The following is a 20,239-nucleotide window of genomic DNA, read 5'->3' as shown; positions in this document are numbered from 1 at the left end:
AAAGACTTTAGAGTGCAATGCATTGCAAGAGTAAAATTATGTTGTCAATATTACTGACTTTTCATTTTCCAAATAATAGGTTAAATATTTCTTTAGGGTTTTAAATTAGCTTGAAAAAATGTAGCATATAATCTCTTTGGCCAATGACATACACATTTCGATAGCTAACCATGACATGTTTTTTGGGTCTATTTTTTGATCATATTTTGCCAAAAATTTACAAAGTAAGTCCTCGTTAGTATAGTGGTGAGTATCCCCACCTGTCACGTGGGAGACCGGGGTTCAATTCCCCGATGGGGAGTTTTGAACTTTTAATCTCTTTTCTGTGTGCTGTTTCACGTTGTTTTATTGAGATAACAAAAATGCCTTATCCAAATTGAATCCAGGGTTTATGTCAACTTGAAAAAAATCTTGCTTGTAAGTTTCATGGCCAGTGCTACAAGTACAGTTTGCGAGGTCCCCATGACCTGGCTTTAGGTATATTTATCAAAGTAATAAATAGTTATTCAATACACTGCTTGGTTAGAGCAGGAGAATTGACTTTAGAGTGCTATGTATTGCAAGAGTAAAATTATGTTGTCAAAATTACTGACTTTTCATTTGCCAAATAATAGTTTAAATATTTCTTTAGGGTTTTAAATTAGCTTGAAAAAATGTAGCATATAATCTCTTTGGCCAATGACATACACATTTCGATAGCTAACCATGACATGTTTTTTGGGTATATTTTTTGATCATATTTTGCCAAAAATTGACCAAGTAAGTCCTCGTTAGTATAGTGTGAAGTATCCCCGCCTGACCTGCGGGAGACCGGGGTTTGATTTCTCGACTGGGAGTTTTGAACTTTCAATCTCTTTTTTTGCATGCTGTTTCACTTTGTTTCATTGAGATAACAAAAATGCCTTATCTAAATTAAATCCAGGGTTTATGTCAACTTGAAAAAATCTTGCATGAAAGCTTCATGGCCAGTGCTACAAGTACAATTTGTGAGGTCACCATGACCTGGTTTTGGGTATATTTATCAAAGTAATAAATAGTGATTCAATACACTGCTTGGTTAGAGCAGGAGAAAAGACTTTAGAGTGCTATGCATTGCAAGAGTAAAATTATGTTGTCAATATTACTGACTTTTCATTTTCCAAATAATAGGTTAAATATTTCTTTAGGGTTTTAAATTAGCTTGAAAAAATGTAGCATATAATCTCTTTGGCCAATGACATACACATTTCGATAGCTAACCATGACATGTTTTTTGGGTATATTTTTTGATCAAATTTTGCCTAAAATTGAAAAAGTAAGTCCTTGTTAGTATAGTGGTGAGTATCCCCGCCTGTCACGTGGGAAACCGGGGTTCAAGTCCCCGACGGGGAGTTTTGAACTTTTAATCTCTTTTCTGTGTGCTGTTTCACGTTGTTTCATTGAGATAACAAAAATGCCTTATCCAAATTGAATCCAGGGTTTATGTCAACTTGAAAAAAATCTTGCATGTAAGTTTCATGGCCAGTGCTACAAGTACAGATTGCGAGGTCCCCATGACCTGGCTTTAGGTATATTTATCAAAGTAATAAATAGTTATTCAATACACTGCTTGGTTAGAGCAGGAGAATTGACTTTAGAGTGCTATGTATTGCAAGAGTAAAATTATGTTGTCAAAATTACTGACTTTTCATTTGCCAAATAATAGTTTAAATATTTCTTTAGGGTTTTAAATTAGCTTGAAAAAATGTAGCATATAATCTCTTTGGCCAATGACATACACATTTCGATAGCTAACCATGACATGTTTTTTGGGTATATTTTTTGATAATATTTTGCCAAAAATTGACCAAGTAAGTCCTCGTTAGTATAGTGTGAAGTATCCCCGTCTGACCTGCGGGAGACCGGGGTTTGATTTCTCGACTTGGAGTTTTGAACTTTCAATCGCTTTTTTTGCATGCTGTTTCACTTTGTTTCATTGAGATAACAAAAATGCCTTATCTAAATTGAATCCAGGGTTTATGTCAACTTGAAAAAATCTTGCATGTAAGCTTCATGGCCAGTGCTACAAGTACAATTTGTGAGGTCACCATGACCTGGTTTTGGGTATATTTATCAAAGTAGTAAATAGTGATTTAATACACTGCTTGGTTAGAGCAGGAGAAAAGACTTTAGAGTGCTATGCATTGCAAGAGTAAAATTATGTTGTCAATATTACTGTCTTTTCATTTGCCAAATAATAGGTTAAATATTTCTTTAGGGTTTTAAATTAGCTTGAAAAAATGTAGCATATAATCTCTTTGGCCAATGACATACAAATTTCGATAGCTAACCATGACATGTTTTTTGGGTATATTTTTTGATCATATTTTGCCAAGAATTGACCAAGTAAGCCCTCGTTAGTATAGTGTGAAGTGTCTCCGCCTGTGATGCGGGAGCTGGGATTCAATTCCCAGACGGGGAGTTTTGAACTTTTAATCTCTTTTTTTGCATGCTGTTTCACTTTGTTTCATTGAGATAACAAAAATGCCTTATCTAAATTGAATCCAGGGATTATGTCAACTTGAAAAAAATCTTGCATGTAAGCTTCATGGCCTGGGCTACAAGTAGAATTTAGGAGGTCCCCATGACCTGGTTTTGGGTATATTTATCAAAGTAATAAATAGTGATTCAATACACTGCTTGGTTAGCGCAGGAGAAAAGACTTTAGAGTGCTATGCATTGCAAGAGTAAAATTATGTTGTCAATATTACTGACTTTTCATTTTCCAAATAATAGGTTAAATATTTCTTTAGGGTTTTAAATTAGCTTGAAAAAATGTAGCATATAATCTCTTTGGCCAATGACATACACATTTCGATAGCTAACCATGACATGTTTTTTGGGTCTATTTTTTGATCATATTTTGCCAAAAATTGACAAAGTAAGTCCTCGTTAGTATAGTGGTGAGTATCCCCACCTGTCACGTGGGAGACCGGGGTTCAATTCCCCGATGGGGAGTTTTGAACTTTTAATCTCTTTTCTGTGTGCTGTTTCACGTTGTTTTATTGAGATAACAAAAATGCCTTATCCAAATTGAATCCAGGGTTTATGTCAACTTGAAAAAAATCTTGCTTGTAAGTTTCATGGCCAGTGCTACAAGTACAGTTTGCGAGGTCCCCATGACCTGGCTTTAGGTATATTTATCAAAGTAATAAATAGTTATTCAATACACTGCTTGGTTAGAGCAGGAGAATTGACTTTAGAGTGCTATGTATTGCAAGAGTAAAATTATGTTGTCAAAATTACTGACTTTTCATTTGCCAAATAATAGTTTAAATATTTCTTTAGGGTTTTAAATTAGCTTGAAAAAATGTAGCATATAATCTCTTTGGCCAATGACATACACATTTCGATAGCTAACCATGACATGTTTTTTGGGTATATTTTTTGATCATATTTTGCCAAAAATTGACCAAGTAAGTCCTCGTTAGTATAGTGTGAAGTATCCCCGCCTGACCTGCGGGAGACCGGGGTTTGATTTCTCGACTGGGAGTTTTGAACTTTCAATCTCTTTTTTTGCATGCTGTTTCACTTTGTTTCATTGAGATAACAAAAATGCCTTATCCAAATTGAATCCAGGGTTTATGTCAACTTGAAAAAAAGCTTGCATGTAAGCTTCATGGCCAGTGCTACAACTACAGTTTGCGAGGTCCCCATGACCTGGCTTTAGGTATATTTATCAAAGTAATAAATAGTTATTCAATACACTGCTTGGTTAGAGCAGAAGAATAGACTTTAGAGTTCTATGCATTGCAAGAGTAAAATTATGTTGTCAAAATTACTGACTTTTCATTTGCCAAATAATAGGTTCAATATTTCTTTAGGGTTTTAAATTAGCTTGAAAAAATGTAGCATATAATCTCTTTGGCCAATGACATACACATTTCGATAGCTAACCATGACATGTTTTTTGGGTATATTTTTTGATCATATTTAGCCAAAAATTGATCAAGTAAGTCCTCGTTAGATTAGTGTGAAGTATCCCCGCCTGACCTGAAGAGGACCGGGGTTTGATTTCTCGACTGGGAGTTTTGAACTTTCAATCACTTTTTTTGCATGCTGTTTCACTTTGTTTCATTGAGATAACAAAAATGCCTTATCTAAATTGAATCCAGTGTTTATGTCAACTTGAAAAAATCTTGCATGTAAGCTTCATGGCCAGTGCTACAAGTAGAATTTACGAGGTCCCCATGACCTGGTTTTGGGTATATTTATCAAATTAATAAATATTGATTCAATACACTGCTTGGTTAGAGCAGGAGAATAGACTTTAGAGTGCTATGCATTGCAAGAGTAAAATTATGTTGTCAAAATTACTGACTTTTCATTTGCCAAATAATAGGTTAAATATTTCTTTACAGTTTTAAATTAGCTTGAAAAAATGTAGCATATAATCTCTTTGGCCAATGACATACACATTTCGATAGCTAACCATGACATGTTTTTTGGGTATATTTTTTGATCATATTTTGCCAAAAATTGACCAAGTAAGTCCTCGTTAGTATAGTGTGAAGTATCCCCGCCTGACCTGCGGGAGACCGGGGTTTGATTTCTCGACTGGGAGTTTTGAACTTTTAATCTCTTTTTTTGCATGCTGTTTCACTTTGTTTCATTGAGATAACAAAAATGCCTTATCTAAATTGAATCCAGGGATTATGTCAACTTGAAAAAAATCTTGCATGTAAGCTTCATGGCCAGGGCTACAAGTAGAATTTAGGAGGTCCCCATGACCTGGTTTTGGGTATATTTATCAAAGTAATAAATAGTGATTCAATACACTGCTTGGTTAGCGCAGGAGAAAAGATTTTAGAGTGCTATGCATTGCAAGAGTAAAATTATGTTGTCAATATTACTGACTTTTGATTTTCCAAATAATAGGTTAAATATTTCTTTAGGGTTTTAAATTAGCTTGAAAAAATGTAGCATATAATCTCTTTGGCCAATGGCATACACATTTCGATAGCTAACCATGACATGTTTTTGGGTATATTTTTTGATCAAATTTTGCCAGAAATTGACCAAGTAAGTCCTCGTTCGTATAGTGCTGAGTATCCCCGCATGTCATGCGGGAGACCGGGGTTCAATTCCCCGACGGGGAGTTTTGAACTTTTATTCTCTTTTATGTGTGCTGTTTCACGTTGTTTCATTGAGATAACAAAAATGCCTTATCCAAATTGAATCCAGGGTTTATGTCAACTTGAAAAAAAGCTTGCATGTAAGCTTCATGGCCAGTGCTACAACTACAGTTTGTGAGGTCCCCATGACCTGGCTTTAGGTATATTTATCAAAGTAATAAATAGTTATTCAATACACTGCTTGGTTAGAGCAGAAGAATAGACTTTAGAGTTCTATGCATTGCAAGAGTAAAATTATGTTGTCAAAATTACTGACTTTTCATTTGCCAAATAATAGGTTCAATATTTCTTTAGGGTTTTAAATTAGCTTGAAAAAATGTAGCATATAATCTCTTTGGCCAATGACATACACATTTCGATAGCTAACCATGACATGTTTTTTGGGTATATTTTTTGATCATATTTTGCCAAAAATTGACCAAGTAAGTCCTCGTTAGTATAGTGTGAAGGATCCCCGCCTGACCTGCAGAGGACCGGGGTTTGATTTCTCGACTGGGAGTTTTTAACTTTCAATCACTTTTTTTGCATGCTGTTTCACTTTGTTTCATTGAGATAACAAAAATGCCTTATCTAAATTGAATCCAGTGTTTATGTCAACTTGAAAAAATCTTGCATGTAAGCTTCATGGCCAGTGCTACAAGTAGAATTTACGAGGTCCCCATGACCTGGTTTTGGGTATATTTATCAAATTAATAAATATTGATTCAATACACTGCTCGGTTAGAGCAGGAGAAAAGACTTTAGAGTGCAATGCATTGCAAGAGTAAAATTATGTTGTCAATATTACTGACTTTTCATTTTCCAAATAATAGGTTAAATATTTCTTTAGGGTTTTAAATTAGCTTGAAAAAATGTAGCATATAATCTCTTTGGCCAATGACATACACATTTCGATAGCTAACCATGACATGTTTTTTGGGTCTATTTTTTGATCAAATTTTGCCAAAAATTGACAAAGTAAGTCCTCGTTAGTATAGTGGTGAGTATCCCCACCTGTCACGTGGGAGACTGGGGTTCAATTCCCCAATGGGGAGTTTTGAACTTTTAATCTCTTTTCTGTGTGCTGTTTCACGTTGTTTTATTGAGATAACAAAAATGCCTTATCCAAATTGAATCCAGGGTTTATGTCAACTTGAAAAAAATCTTGCTTGTAAGTTTCATGGCCAGTGCTACAAGTACAGTTTGCGAGGTCCCCATGACCTGGCTTTAGGTATATTTATCAAAGTAATAAATAGTTATTCAATACACTGCTTGGTTAGAGCAGGAGAATTGACTTTAGAGTGCTATGTATTGCAAGAGTAAAATTATGTTGTCAAAATTACTGACTTTTCATTTGCCAAATAATAGTTTAAATATTTCTTTAGGGTTTTAAATTGGCTTGAAAAAATGTAGCATATAATCTCTTTGGCCAATGACATACACATTTCGATAGCTAACCATGACATGTTTTTTGGGTATATTTTTTGATCATATTTTGCCAAAAATTGACCAAGTAAGTCCTCGTTAGTATAGTGTGAAGTATCCCCGCCTGACCTGCGGGAGAACGGGGTTTGATTTCTCGACTGGGAGTTTTGAACTTTCAATCGCTTTTTTTGCATGCTGTTTCACTTTGTTTCATTGAGATAACAAAAATGCCTTATCTAAATTGAATCCAGGGTTTATGTCAACTTGAAAAAATCTTGCATGTAAGCTTCATGGCCAGTGCTACAAGTACAATTTGTGAGGTCACCATGACCTGGTTTTGGGTATATTTATCAAAGTAGTAAATAGTGATTTAATACACTGCTTGGTTAGAGCAGGAGAAAAGACTTTAGAGTGCTATGCATTGCAAGAGTAAAATTATGTTGTCAATATTACTGTCTTTTCATTTGCCAAATAATAGGTTAAATATTTCTTTAGGGTTTTAAATTAGCTTGAAAAAATGTAGCATATAATCTCTTTGGCCAATGACATACAAATTTCGATAGCTAACCATGACATGTTTTTTGGGTATATTTTTTGATCATATTTTGCCAAGAATTGACCAAGTAAGCCCTCGTTAGTATAGTGTGAAGTGTCTCCGCCTGTGATGCGGGAGCTGGGGTTCAATTCCCCGACGGGGAGTTTTGAACTTTTAATCTCTTTTTTTGCATGCTGTTTCACTTTGTTTCATTGAGATAACAAAAATGCCTTATCTAAATTGAATCCAGGGATTATGTCAACTTGAAAAAAATCTTGCATGTAAGCTTCATGGCCTGGGCTACAAGTAGAATTTAGGAGGTCCCCATGACCTGGTTTTGGGTATATTTATCAAAGTAATAAATAGTGATTCAATACACTGCTTGGTTAGCGCAGGAGAAAAGACTTTAGAGTGCTATGCATTGCAAGTGTAAAATTATGTTGTCAATATTACTGACTTTTCATTTTCCAAATAATAGGTTAAATATTTCTTTAGGGTTTTAAATTAGCTTGAAAAAATGTAGCATATAATCTCTTTGGCCAATGGCATACACATTTCGATAGCTAACCATGACATGTTTTTTGGGTATATTTTTTGATCAAATTTTGGCAAAAATTGACCAAGGAAGTCCTCGTTAGTATAGTGCTGAGTATCCCCGCCTGTCATGCGGGAGACCGGGGTTCAATTCCCCGACAGGGAGTTTTGAACTTTTAATCTCTTTTATGTGTGCTGTTTCACGTTGTTTCATTGAGATAACAAAAATGCCTTATCCAAATTGAATCCAGGGTTTATGTCAACTTGAAAAAAAGCTTGCATGTAAGCTTCATGGCCAGTGCTACAACTACAGTTTGCGAGGTCCCCATGACCTGGCTTTAGGTATATTTATCAAAGTAATAAATAGTTATTCAATACACTGCTTGGTTAGAGCAGAAGAATAGACTTTAGAGTTCTATGCATTGCAAGAGTAAAATTATGTTGTCAAAATTACTGACTTTTCATTTGCCAAATAATAGGTTCAATATTTCTTTAGGGTTTTAAATTAGCTTGAAAAAATGTAGCATATAATCTCTTTGGCCAATGACATACACATTTCGATAGCTAACCATGACATGTTTTTTGGGTATATTTTTTGATCATATTTAGCCAAAAATTGATCAAGTAAGTCCTCGTTAGATTAGTGTGAAGTATCCCCGCCTGACCTGAAGAGGACCGGGGTTTGATTTCTCGACTGGGAGTTTTGAACTTTCAATCACTTTTTTTGCATGCTGTTTCACTTTGTTTCATTGAGATAACAAAAATGCCTTATCTAAATTGAATCCAGGGTTTATGTCAACTTGAAAAAATCTTGCATGTAAGCTTCATGGCCAGTGCTACAAGTAGAATTTACGAGGTCCCCATGACCTGGCTTTAGGTATATTTAACAAAGTAATAAATAGTTATTCAATACACTGCTTGGTTAGAGCAGGAGAAAAGACTTTAGAGTGCTATGCATTGCAAGAGTAAAATTATGTTGTCAAAATTACTGACTTTTCATTTGCCAAATAATAGGTTAAATATTTCTTTACGGTTTTAAATTAGCTTGAAAAAATGTAGCATATAATCTCTTTGGCCAATGACATACACATTTCGATAGCTAACCATGACATGTTTTTTGGGTATATTTTTTGATCATATTTTGCCAAAAATTGACCAAGTAAGTCCTCGTTAGTATAGTGTGAAGTATCCCCGCCTGACCTGCGGGAGACCGGGGTTTGATTTCTCGACTGGGAGTTTTGAACTTTTAATCTCTTTTTTTGCATGCTGTTTCACTTTGTTTCATTGAGATAACAAAAATGCCTTATCTAAATTGAATCCAGGGATTATGTCAACTTGAAAAAAATCTTGCATGTAAGCTTCATGGCCAGGGCTACAAGTAGAATTTAGGAGGTCCCCATGACCTGGTTTTGGGTATATTTATCAAAGTAATAAATAGTGATTCAATACACTGCTTGGTTAGCGCAGGAGAAAAGATTTTAGAGTGCTATGCATTGCAAGAGTAAAATTATGTTGTCAATATTACTGACTTTTGATTTTCCAAATAATAGGTTAAATATTTCTTTAGGGTTTTAAATTAGCTTGAAAAAATGTAGCATATAATCTCTTTGGCCAATGGCATACACATTTCGATAGCTAACCATGACATGTTTTTGGGTATATTTTTTGATCAAATTTTGCCAGAAATTGACCAAGTAAGTCCTCGTTAGTATAGTGCTGAGTATCCCCGCATGTCATGCGGGAGACCGGGGTTCAATTCCCCGATGGGGAGTTTTGAACTTTTATTCTCTTTTATGTGTGCTGTTTCACGTTGTTTCATTGAGATAACAAAAATGCCTTATCCAAATTGAATCCAGGGTTTATGTCAACTTGAAAAAAAGCTTGCATGTAAGCTTCATGGCCAGTGCTACAACTACAGTTTGCGAGGTCCCCATGACCTGGCTTTAGGTATATTTATCAAAGTAATAAATAGTTATTCAATACACTGCTTGGTTAGAGCAGAAGAATAGACTTTAGAGTTCTATGCATTGCAAGAGTAAAATTATGTTGTCAAAATTACTGACTTTTCATTTGCCAAATAATAGGTTCAATATTTCTTTAGGGTTTTAAATTAGCTTGAAAAAATGTAGCATATAATCTCTTTGGCCAATGACATACACATTTCGATAGCTAACCATGACATGTTTTTTGGGTATATTTTTTGATCATATTTTGCCAAAAATTGACCAAGTAAGTCCTCGTTAGTATAGTGTGAAGGATCCCCGCCTGACCTGCAGAGGACCGGGGTTTGATTTCTCGACTGGGAGTTTTGAACTTTCAATCACTTTTTTTGCATGCTGTTTCACTTTGTTTCATTGAGATAACAAAAATGCCTTATCTAAATTGAATCCAGTGTTTATGTCAACTTGAAAAAATCTTGCATGTAAGCTTCATGGCCAGTGCTACAAGTAGAATTTACGAGGTCCCCATGACCTGGTTTTGGGTATATTTATCAAATTAATAAATATTGATTCAATACACTGCTTGGTTAGAGCAGGAGAAAAGACTTTAGAGTGCAATGCATTGCAAGAGTAAAATTATGTTGTCAATATTACTGACTTTTCATTTTCCAAATAATAGGTTAAATATTTCGTTAGGGTTTTAAATTAGCTTGAAAAAATGTAGCATATAATCTCTTTGGCCAATGACATACACATTTCGATAGCTAACCATGACATGTTTTTTGGGTCTATTTTTTGATCATATTTTGCCAAAAATTGACCAAGTAAGTCCTCGTTAGTATAGTGTGAAGTATCCCCGCCTGACCTGCGGGAGAACGGGGTTTGATTTCTCGACTGGGAGTTTTGAACTTTCAATCGCTTTTTTTGCATGCTGTTTCACTTTGTTTCATTGAGATAACAAAAATGCCTTATCTAAATTGAATCCAGGGTTTATGTCAACTTGAAAAAATCTTGCATGTAAGCTTCATGGCCAGTGCTACAAGTACAATTTGTGAGGTCACCATGACCTGGTTTTGGGTATATTTATCAAAGTAGTAAATAGTGATTTAATACACTGCTTGGTTAGAGCAGGAGAAAAGACTTTAGAGTGCTATGCATTGCAAGAGTAAAATTATGTTGTCAATATTACTGTATTTTCATTTGCCAAATAATAGGTTAAATATTTCTTTAGGGTTTTAAATTAGCTTGAAAAAATGTAGCATATAATCTCTTTGGCCAATGACATACAAATTTCGATAGCTAACCATGACATGTTTTTTGGGTATATTTTTTGATCATATTTTGCCAAGAATTGACCAAGTAAGCCCTCGTTAGTATAGTGTGAAGTGTCTCCGCCTGTGATGCGGGAGCTGGGGTTCAATTCCCCGACGGGGAGTTTTGAACTTTTAATCTCTTTTTTTGCATGCTGTTTCACTTTGTTTCATTGAGATAACAAAAATGCCTTATCTAAATTGAATCCAGGGATTATGTCAACTTGAAAAAAATCTTGCATGTAAGCTTCATGGCCTGGGCTACAAGTAGAATTTAGGAGGTCCCCATGACCTGGTTTTGGGTATATTTATCAAAGTAATAAATAGTGATTCAATACACTGCTTGGTTAGCGCAGGAGAAAAGACTTTAGAGTGCTATGCATTGCAAGAGTAAAATTATGTTGTCAATATTACTGACTTTTCATTTTCCAAATAATAGGTTAAATATTTCTTTAGGGTTTTTAAATTAGCTTGAAAAAATGTAGCATATAATCTCTTTGGCCAATGGCATACACATTTCGATAGCTAACCATGACATGTTTTTTGGGTATATTTTTTGATCAAATTTTGCCAAAAATTGACCAAGGAAGTCCTCGTTAGTATAGTGCTGAGTATCCCCGCCTGTCATGCGGGAGACCGGGGTTCAATTCCCCGACAGGGAGTTTTGAACTTTTAATCTCTTTTATGTGTGCTGTTTCACGTTGTTTCATTGAGATAACAAAAATGCCTTATCCAAATTGAATCCAGGGTTTATGTCAACTTGAAAAAAAGCTTGCATGTAAGCTTCATGGCCAGTGCTACAACTACAGTTTGCGAGGTCCCCATGACCTGGCTTTAGGTATATTTATCAAAGTAATAAATAGTTATTCAATACACTGCTTGGTTAGAGCAGAAGAATAGACTTTAGAGTTCTATGCATTGCAAGAGTAAAATTATGTTGTCAAAATTACTGACTTTTCATTTGCCAAATAATAGGTTCAATATTTCTTTAGGGTTTTAAATTAGCTTGAAAAAATGTAGCATATAATCTCTTTGGCCAATGACATACACATTTCGATAGCTAACCATGACATGTTTTTTGGGTATATTTTTTGATCATATTTAGCCAAAAATTGATCAAGTAAGTCCTCGTTAGATTAGTGTGAAGTATCCCCGCCTGACCTGAAGAGGACCGGGGTTTGATTTCTCGACTGGGAGTTTTGAACTTTCAATCACTTTTTTTGCATGCTGTTTCACTTTGTTTCATTGAGATAACAAAAATGCCTTATCTAAATTGAATCCAGGGTTTATGTCAACTTGAAAAAATCTTGCATGTAAGCTTCATGGCCAGTGCTACAAGTAGAATTTACGAGGTCCCCATGACCTGGTTTTGGGTATATTTATCAAAGTAATAAATAGTGATTCAATACACTGCTTGGTTAGAGCAGGAGAAAAGACTTTAGAGTGCTATGCATTGCAAGAGTAAAATTATGTTGTCAATATTACTGACTTTTCATTTTCCAAATAATAGGTTAAATATTTCTTTAGGGTTTTAAATTAGCTTGAAAAAATGTAGCATATAATCTCTTTGGCCAATGACATACACATTTCGATAGCTAACCATGACATGTTTTTTGGGTATATTTTTTGATCAAATTTTGCCTAAAATTGACAAAGTAAGTCCTTGTTAGTATAGTGGTGAGTATCCCCGCCTGTCACGTGGGAAACCGGGGTTCAAGTCCCCGACGGGGAGTTTTGAACTTTTAATCTCTTTTCTGTGTGCTGTTTCACGTTGTTTCATTGAGATAACAAAAATGCCTTATCCAAATTGAATCCAGGGTTTATGTCAACTTGAAAAAAATCTTGCATGTAAGTTTCATGGCCAGTGCTACAAGTACAGTTTGCGAGGTCCCCATGACCTGGCTTTAGGTATATTTATCAAAGTAATAAATAGTTATTCAATACACTGCTTGGTTAGAGCAGGAGAATTGACTTTAGAGTGCTATGTATTGCAAGAGTAAAATTATGTTGTCAAAATTACTGACTTTTCATTTGCCAAATAATAGTTTAAATATTTCTTTAGGGTTTTAAATTAGCTTGAAAAAATGTAGCATATAATCTCTTTGGCCAATGACATACACATTTCGATAGCTAACCATGACATGTTTTTTGGGTATATTTTTTGATAATATTTTGCCAAAAATTGACCAAGTAAGTCCTCATTAGTATAGTGTGAAGTATCCCCGCCTGACCTGCGGGAGACCGGGGTTTGATTTCTCGACTTGGAGTTTTGAACTTTCAATCGCTTTTTTTGCATGCTGTTTCACTTTGTTTCATTGAGATAACAAAAATGCCTTATCTAAATTGAATCCAGGGTTTATGTCAACTTGAAAAAATCTTGCATGTAAGCTTCATGGCCAGTGCTACAAGTACAATTTGTGAGGTCACCATGACCTGGTTTTGGGTATATTTATCAAAGTAGTAAATAGTGATTTAATACACTGCTTGGTTAGAGCAGGAGAAAAGACTTTAGAGTGCTATGCATTGCAAGAGTAAAATTATGTTGTCAATATTACTGTCTTTTCATTTGCCAAATAATAGGTTAAATATTTCTTTAGGGTTTTAAATTAGCTTGAAAAAATGTAGCATATAATCTCTTTGGCCAATGACATACAAATTTCGATAGCTAACCATGACATGTTTTTTGGGTATATTTTTTGATCATAATTTGCCAAGAATTGACCAAGTAAGCCCTCGTTAGTATAGTGTGACGTGTCTCCGCCTGTGATGCGGGAGCTGGGATTCAATTCCCAGACGGGGAGTTTTGAACTTTTAATCTCTTTTTTTGCATGCTGTTTCACTTTGTTTCATTGAGATAACAAAAATGCCTTATCTAAATTGAATCCAGGGATTATGTCAACTTGAAAAAAATCTTGCATGTAAGCTTCATGGCCTGGGCTACAAGTAGAATTTAGGAGGTCCCCATGACCTGGTTTTGGGTATATTTATCAAAGTAATAAATAGTGATTCAATACACTGCTTGGTTAGCGCAGGAGAAAAGACTTTAGAGTGCAATGCATTGCAAGAGTAAAATTATGTTGTCAATATTACTGACTTTTCATTTTCCAAATAATAGGTTAAATATTTCTTTAGGGTTTTAAATTAGCTTGAAAAAATGTAGCATATAATCTCTTTGGCCAATGGCATACACATTTCGATAGCTAACCATGACATGTTTTTTGGGTATATTTTTTGATCAAATTTTGCCAAAAATTGACCAAGTAAGTCCTCGTTAGTATAGTGCTGAGTATCCCCGCCTGTCATGCGGGAGACCGGGGTTCAATTCCCCGACGGGGAGTTTTGAACTTTTAATCTCTTTTATGTGTGCTGTTTCACGTTGTTTCATTGAGATAACAAAAATGCCTTATCCAAATTGAATCCAGGGTTTATGTCAACTTGAAAAAAAGCTTGCATGTAAGCTTCATGGCCAGTGCTACAACTACAGTTTGCGAGGTCCCCATGACCTGGCTTTAGGTATATTTATCAAAGTAATAAATAGTTATTCAATACACTGCTTGGTTAGAGCAGAAGAATAGACTTTAGAGTTCTATGCATTGCAAGAGTAAAATTATGTTGTCAAAATTACTGACTTTTCATTTGCCAAATAATAGGTTCAATATTTCTTTAGGGTTTTAAATTAGCTTGAAAAAATGTAGCATATAATCTCTTTGGCCAATGACATACACATTTCGATAGCTAACCATGACATGTTTTTTGGGTATATTTTTTGATCATATTTAGCCAAAAATTGATCAAGTAAGTCCTCGTTAGATTAGTGTGAAGTATCCCCGCCTGACCTGAAGAGGACCGGGGTTTGATTTCTCGACTGGGAGTTTTGAACTTTCAATCACTTTTTTTGCATGCTGTTTCACTTTGTTTCATTGAGATAACAAAAATGCCTTATCTAAATTGAATCCAGGGTTTATGTCAACTTGAAAAAATCTTGCATGTAAGCTTCATGGCCAGTGCTACAAGGAGAATTTACGAGGTCCCCATGACCTGGTTTTGGGTATATTTATCAAAGTAATAAATAGTGATTCAATACACTGCTTGGTTAGAGCAGGAGAAAAGACTTTAGAGTGCAATGCATTGCAAGAGTAAAATTATGTTGTCAATATTACTGACTTTTCATTTTCCAAATAATAGGTTAAATATTTCTTTAGGGTTTTAAATTAGCTTGAAAAAATGTAGCATATAATCTCTTTGGCCAATGACATACACATTTCGATAGCTAACCATGACATGTTTTTTGGGTATATTTTTTGATCAAATTTTGCCAAAAATTGACAAAGTAAGTCCTCGTTAGTATAGTGGTGAGTATCCCCGCCTGTCACGTGGGAGACTGGGGTTCAATTCCACGACGGGGAGTTTTGAACTTTTGATCTCTTTTCTGTGTGCTGTTTCACGTTGTTTCATTGAGATAACAAAAATGCCTTATCCAAATTGAATCCAGGGTTTATGTCAACTTGAAAAAAATCTTGCATGTAAGTTTCATGGCTAGTGCTACAAGTACAGTTTGCGAGGTCCCCATGACCTGGCTTTAGGTATATTTATCAAAGTAATAAATAGTTATTCAATACACTGCTTGGTTAGAGCAGGAGAATAGACTTTAGAGTGCTATGCATTGCAAGCGTAAAATTATGTTGTCAAAATTACTGACTTTTCATTTGCCAAATAATAGGTTAAATATTTCTTTAGGGTTTTAAATTAGCTTGAAAAAATGTAGCATATAATCTCTTTGGCCAATGACATACACATTTCAATAGCTAACCATGACATGTTTTTTGTGTATATTTTTTGATCATATTTTGCCAAAAATTGACCAACTAAGTCCTCGTTAGTATAGTGTGAAGTATCCCCACCTGACCTGCGGGAGACCGGGGTTTGATTTCTCGACTGGGAGTTTTGAACTTTCAATCTCTTTTTTTGCATGCTGTTTCACGTTGTTTCATTGAGATAACAAAAATGCCTTATCTAAATTGAATCCAGGGTTTATGTCAACTTGAAAAAAATCTTGCATGTAAGTTTCATGGCCAGTGCTACAAGTACAGTTTGAGAGGTCCCCATGACCTGGTTTTGGATATATTTATCAAAGTAATAAACAGTGATTCAATACACTGCTTGGTTAGAGCAGGAGAAAAGACTTTAGAGTGCTATGCATTGCAAGAGTAAAATTATGTTGTCAATATTACTGACTTTTCATTTGCCAAATAATAGGTTAAATATTTCTTTAGGGTATTAAATTAGCTTGAAAAAATGTAGCATATAATCTCTTTGGCCAATGACATACACATTTCGATAGCTTACCATGACATGTTTTTTTGGTATATTTTTTGATAAAATTTTGCCAAAAATAGACCAAGTAAGTCCTCGCTAGTATAGTGGTGAGTATCCCTCCCTGTCACGCAGGAGACCGGGGTTCAATTCCCCAACGGGGAGTTTTGAACTTTTAATCACTTTTCTGTGTGCTGTTTCACGTTGTTTCATTGAGATAACAAAAATGCCATATCCAAATTGAATCCAGGGTTTATGTCAACTTGAAAAAAATCTTGCATGTAAGTTTCATGGCCAGTGCTACAAGTACAGTTTGCGAGGTCCCCATGACCTGGCTTTAGGTATATTTATCAAAGTAATAAATAGTTATTCAATACACTGCTTGGTTAGAGCAGGAGAATAGACTTTAGAGTGCTATGCATTGCAAGAGTAAAATTATGTTGTCAAAATTACTGACTTTTCATTTGCCAAATAATAGGTTCAATATTTCTTTAGGGTTTTAAATTAGCTTGAAAAAATGTAGCATATAATCTCTTGGCCAATGACATACACATTTCGATAGCAAACCATGACATGTTTTTTGGGTATATTTTTTGATCATATTTTGCCAAAAATTGACCAAGAAAGTCCTCATTAGTATAGTGTGAAGTTTCCCCGCCTGACCTGCGGGAGACCGGGGTTTGATATCTCGACTGGGAGTTTTGAACATTCAATCTCTTTTTTTGCATGCTGTTTCACTTTGTTTCTTTGAGATGACAAAAATGCCTTATCTAAATTGAATCCAGGGTTTATGTCAACTTGAAAAAATCTTGCATGTAAGCTTCATGGCCAGTGCTACAAGTACAATTTGTGAGGTCACCATGACCTGGTTTTGGGTATATTTATCAAAGTAATAAATAGTGATTCAATACACTGCTTGGTTAGAGCAGGAGAAAAGACTTTAGAGTGCTATGCATTGCAAGAGTTAAATTATGTTGTCAATATTACTGACTTTTCATTTGCCAAATAATAGGTTAAATATTTCTTTAGGGTTTTAAATTAGCTTGAAAAAATGTAGCATATAATCTCTTTGGCCAATGACATACAAATTTCGATAGCTAACCATGATATGTTTTATGGGTATATTTTTTGATCATATTTTGCCAAAAATTGACCAAGTAAGTCCTCGTTAGTATAGTGTGAAGTGTCTTCGCCTGTCATGCGGGAGGCTGGGGTTCAATTCCCCGACGGGGAGTTTTGAACTTTTAATCTCTTTTTTTGCATGCTGTTTCACTTTGTTTCATTGAGATAACAAAAATGCCTTATCCAAATTGAATCCAGGGTTTATGTCAACTTGAAAAAATTTTGCATGTAAGTTTCATGGCCAGTGCTACAAGTACAGTTTGCGAGGTCCCCATGACCTGGCTTTAGGTATATTTATCAAAGTAATATATAGTTATTCAATACACTGCTTGGTTAGAGCAGGAGAATAGACTTTAGAGTGCTATGCATTGCAAGAGTAAAATTATGTTGTCAATATTACTGACTTTTCATTTTCCAAATAATAGGTTAAATATTTCTTTAGGGTTTTAAATTAGCTTGAAAAAATGTAGCATATAATCTCTTTGGCCAATGACATACACATTTCGATAGCTAACCATGACATGTTTTTTGGGTCTATTTTTTGATCAAATTTTGCCAAAAATTGACAAAGTAAGTCCTCGTTAGTATAGTGGTGAGTATCCCCACCTGTCACGTGGGAGACTGGGGTTCAATTCCCCGATGGGGAGTTTTGAACTTTTAATCTCTTTTCTGTGTGCTGTTTCACGTTGTTTTATTGAGATAACAAAAATGCCTTATCCAAATTGAATCCAGGGTTTATGTCAACTTGAAAAAAATCTTGCTTGTAAGTTTCATGGCCAGTGCTACAAGTACAGTTTGCGAGGTCCCCATGACCTGGCTTTAGGTATATTTATCAAAGTAATAAATAGTTATTCAATACACTGCTTGGTTAGAGCAGGAGAATTGACTTTAGAGTGCTATGTATTGCAAGAGTAAAATTATGTTGTCAAAATTACTGACTTTTCATTTGCCAAATAATAGTTTAAATATTTCTTTAGGGTTTTAAATTAGCTTGAAAAAATGTAGCATATAATCTCTTTGGCCAATGACATACACATTTCGATAGCTAACCATGACATGTTTTTTGGGTATATTTTTTGATCATATTTTGCCAAAAATTGACCAAGTAAGTCCTCGTTAGTATAGTGTGAAGTATCCCCGCCTGACCTGCGGGAGACCGGGGTTTGATTTCTCGACTGGGAGTTTTGAACTTTCAATCTCTTTTTTTGCATGCTGTTTCACTTTGTTTCATTGAGATAACAAAAATGCCTTATCTAAATTAAATCCAGGGTTTATGTCAACTTGAAAAAATCTTGCATGAAAGCTTCATGGCCAGTGCTACAAGTACAATTTGTGAGGTCACCATGACCTGGTTTTGGGTATATTTATCAAAGTAATAAATAGTGATTCAATACACTGCTTGGTTAGAGCAGGAGAAAAGACTTTAGAGTGCTATGCATTGCAAGAGTAAAATTATGTTGTCAATATTACTGACTTTTCATTTTCCAAATAATAGGTTAAATATTTCTTTAGGGTTTTAAATTAGCTTGAAAAAATGTAGCATATAATCTCTTTGGCCAATGACATACACATTTCGATAGCTAACCATGACATGTTTTTTGGGTATATTTTTTGATCAAATTTTGCCTAAAATTGACAAAGTAAGTCCTTGTTAGTATAGTGGTGAGTATCCCCGCCTGTCACGTGGGAAACCAGGGTTCAAGTCCCCGACGGGGAGTTTTGAACTTTTAATCTCTTTTCTGTGTGCTGTTTCACGTTGTTTCATTGAGATAACAAAAATGCCTTATCCAAATTGAATCCAGGGTTTATGTCAACTTGAAAAAAATCTTGCATGTAAGTTTCATGGCCAGTGCTACAAGTACAGTTTGCGAGGTCCCCATGACCTGGCTTTAGGTATATTTATCAAAGTAATAAATAGTTATTCAATACACTGCTTGGTTAGAGCAGGAGAATTGACTTTAGAGTGCTATGTATTGCAAGAGTAAAATTATGTTGTCAAAATTACTGACTTTTCATTTGCCAAATAATAGTTTAAATATTTCTTTAGGGTTTTAAATTAGCTTGAAAAAATGTAGCATATAATCTCTTTGGCCAATGACATACACATTTCGATAGCTAACCATGACATGTTTTTTGGGTATATTTTTTGATCATATTTTGCCAAAAATTGACCAAGTAAGTCCTCGTTAGTATAGTGTGAAGTATCCCCGCCTGACCTGCGGGAGACCGGGGTTTGATTTCTCGACTGGGAGTTTTGAACTTTCAATCGCTTTTTTTGCATGCTGTTTCACTTTGTTTCATTGAGATAACAAAAATGACTTATCTAAATTGAATCCAGGGTTTATGTCAACTTGAAAAAATCTTGCATGTAAGCTTCATGGCCAGTGCTACAAGTACAATTTGTGAGGTCACCATGACCTGGTTTTGGGTATATTTATCAAAGTAGTAAATAGTGATTTAATACACTGCTTGGTTAGAGCAGGAGAAAAGACTTTAGAGTGCTATGCATTGCAAGAGTAAAAGTATGTTGTCAATATTAATGTCTTTTTATTTGCCAAATAATAGGTTAAATATTTCTTTAGGGTTTTAAATTAGCTTGAAAAAATGTAGCATATAATCTCTTTGGCCAATGACATACAAATTTCGATAGCTAACCATGACATGTTTTTTGGGTATATTTTTTGATCATATTTTGCCAAGAATTGACCAAGTAAGCCCTCGTTAGTATAGTGTGAAGTGTCTCCGCCTGTGATGCGGGAGCTGGGGTTCAATTCCCAGACGGGGAGTTTTGAACTTTTAATCTCTTTTTTTGCATGCTGTTTCACTTTGTTTCATTGAGATAACAAAAATGCCTTATCTAAATTGAATCCAGGGATTATGTCAACTTGAAAAAAATCTTGCATGTAAGCTTCATGGCCTGGGCTACAA

The 20,239-nt window shown here is 34.9% G+C and overlaps 2 non-coding genes across 2 annotated transcripts; both read left to right on the top strand.

The window, feature by feature from the left end:
- Positions 1 to 229: 229 nt before the first annotated feature.
- On the top strand, positions 230 to 301 carry TRNAD-GUC (transfer RNA aspartic acid (anticodon GUC)). The gene has a single exon. It is a non-coding gene; the product is annotated as a tRNA-Asp (tRNA).
- Positions 302 to 2,904: 2,603 nt separating this feature from the next.
- Positions 2,905 to 2,976, top strand: TRNAD-GUC (transfer RNA aspartic acid (anticodon GUC)). Its single transcript has one exon. It is a non-coding gene; the product is annotated as a tRNA-Asp (tRNA).
- Positions 2,977 to 20,239: the final 17,263 nt, after the last annotated feature.

Source organism: Taudactylus pleione, unplaced genomic scaffold, assembly GCF_031769625.1.
Source record: "Taudactylus pleione unplaced genomic scaffold, aTauple2 ptg000117l, whole genome shotgun sequence".
Lineage (NCBI taxonomy): Eukaryota > Metazoa > Chordata > Amphibia > Anura > Myobatrachidae > Taudactylus > Taudactylus pleione.
This window is presented reverse-complemented; position numbering and strand designations above follow the sequence as displayed.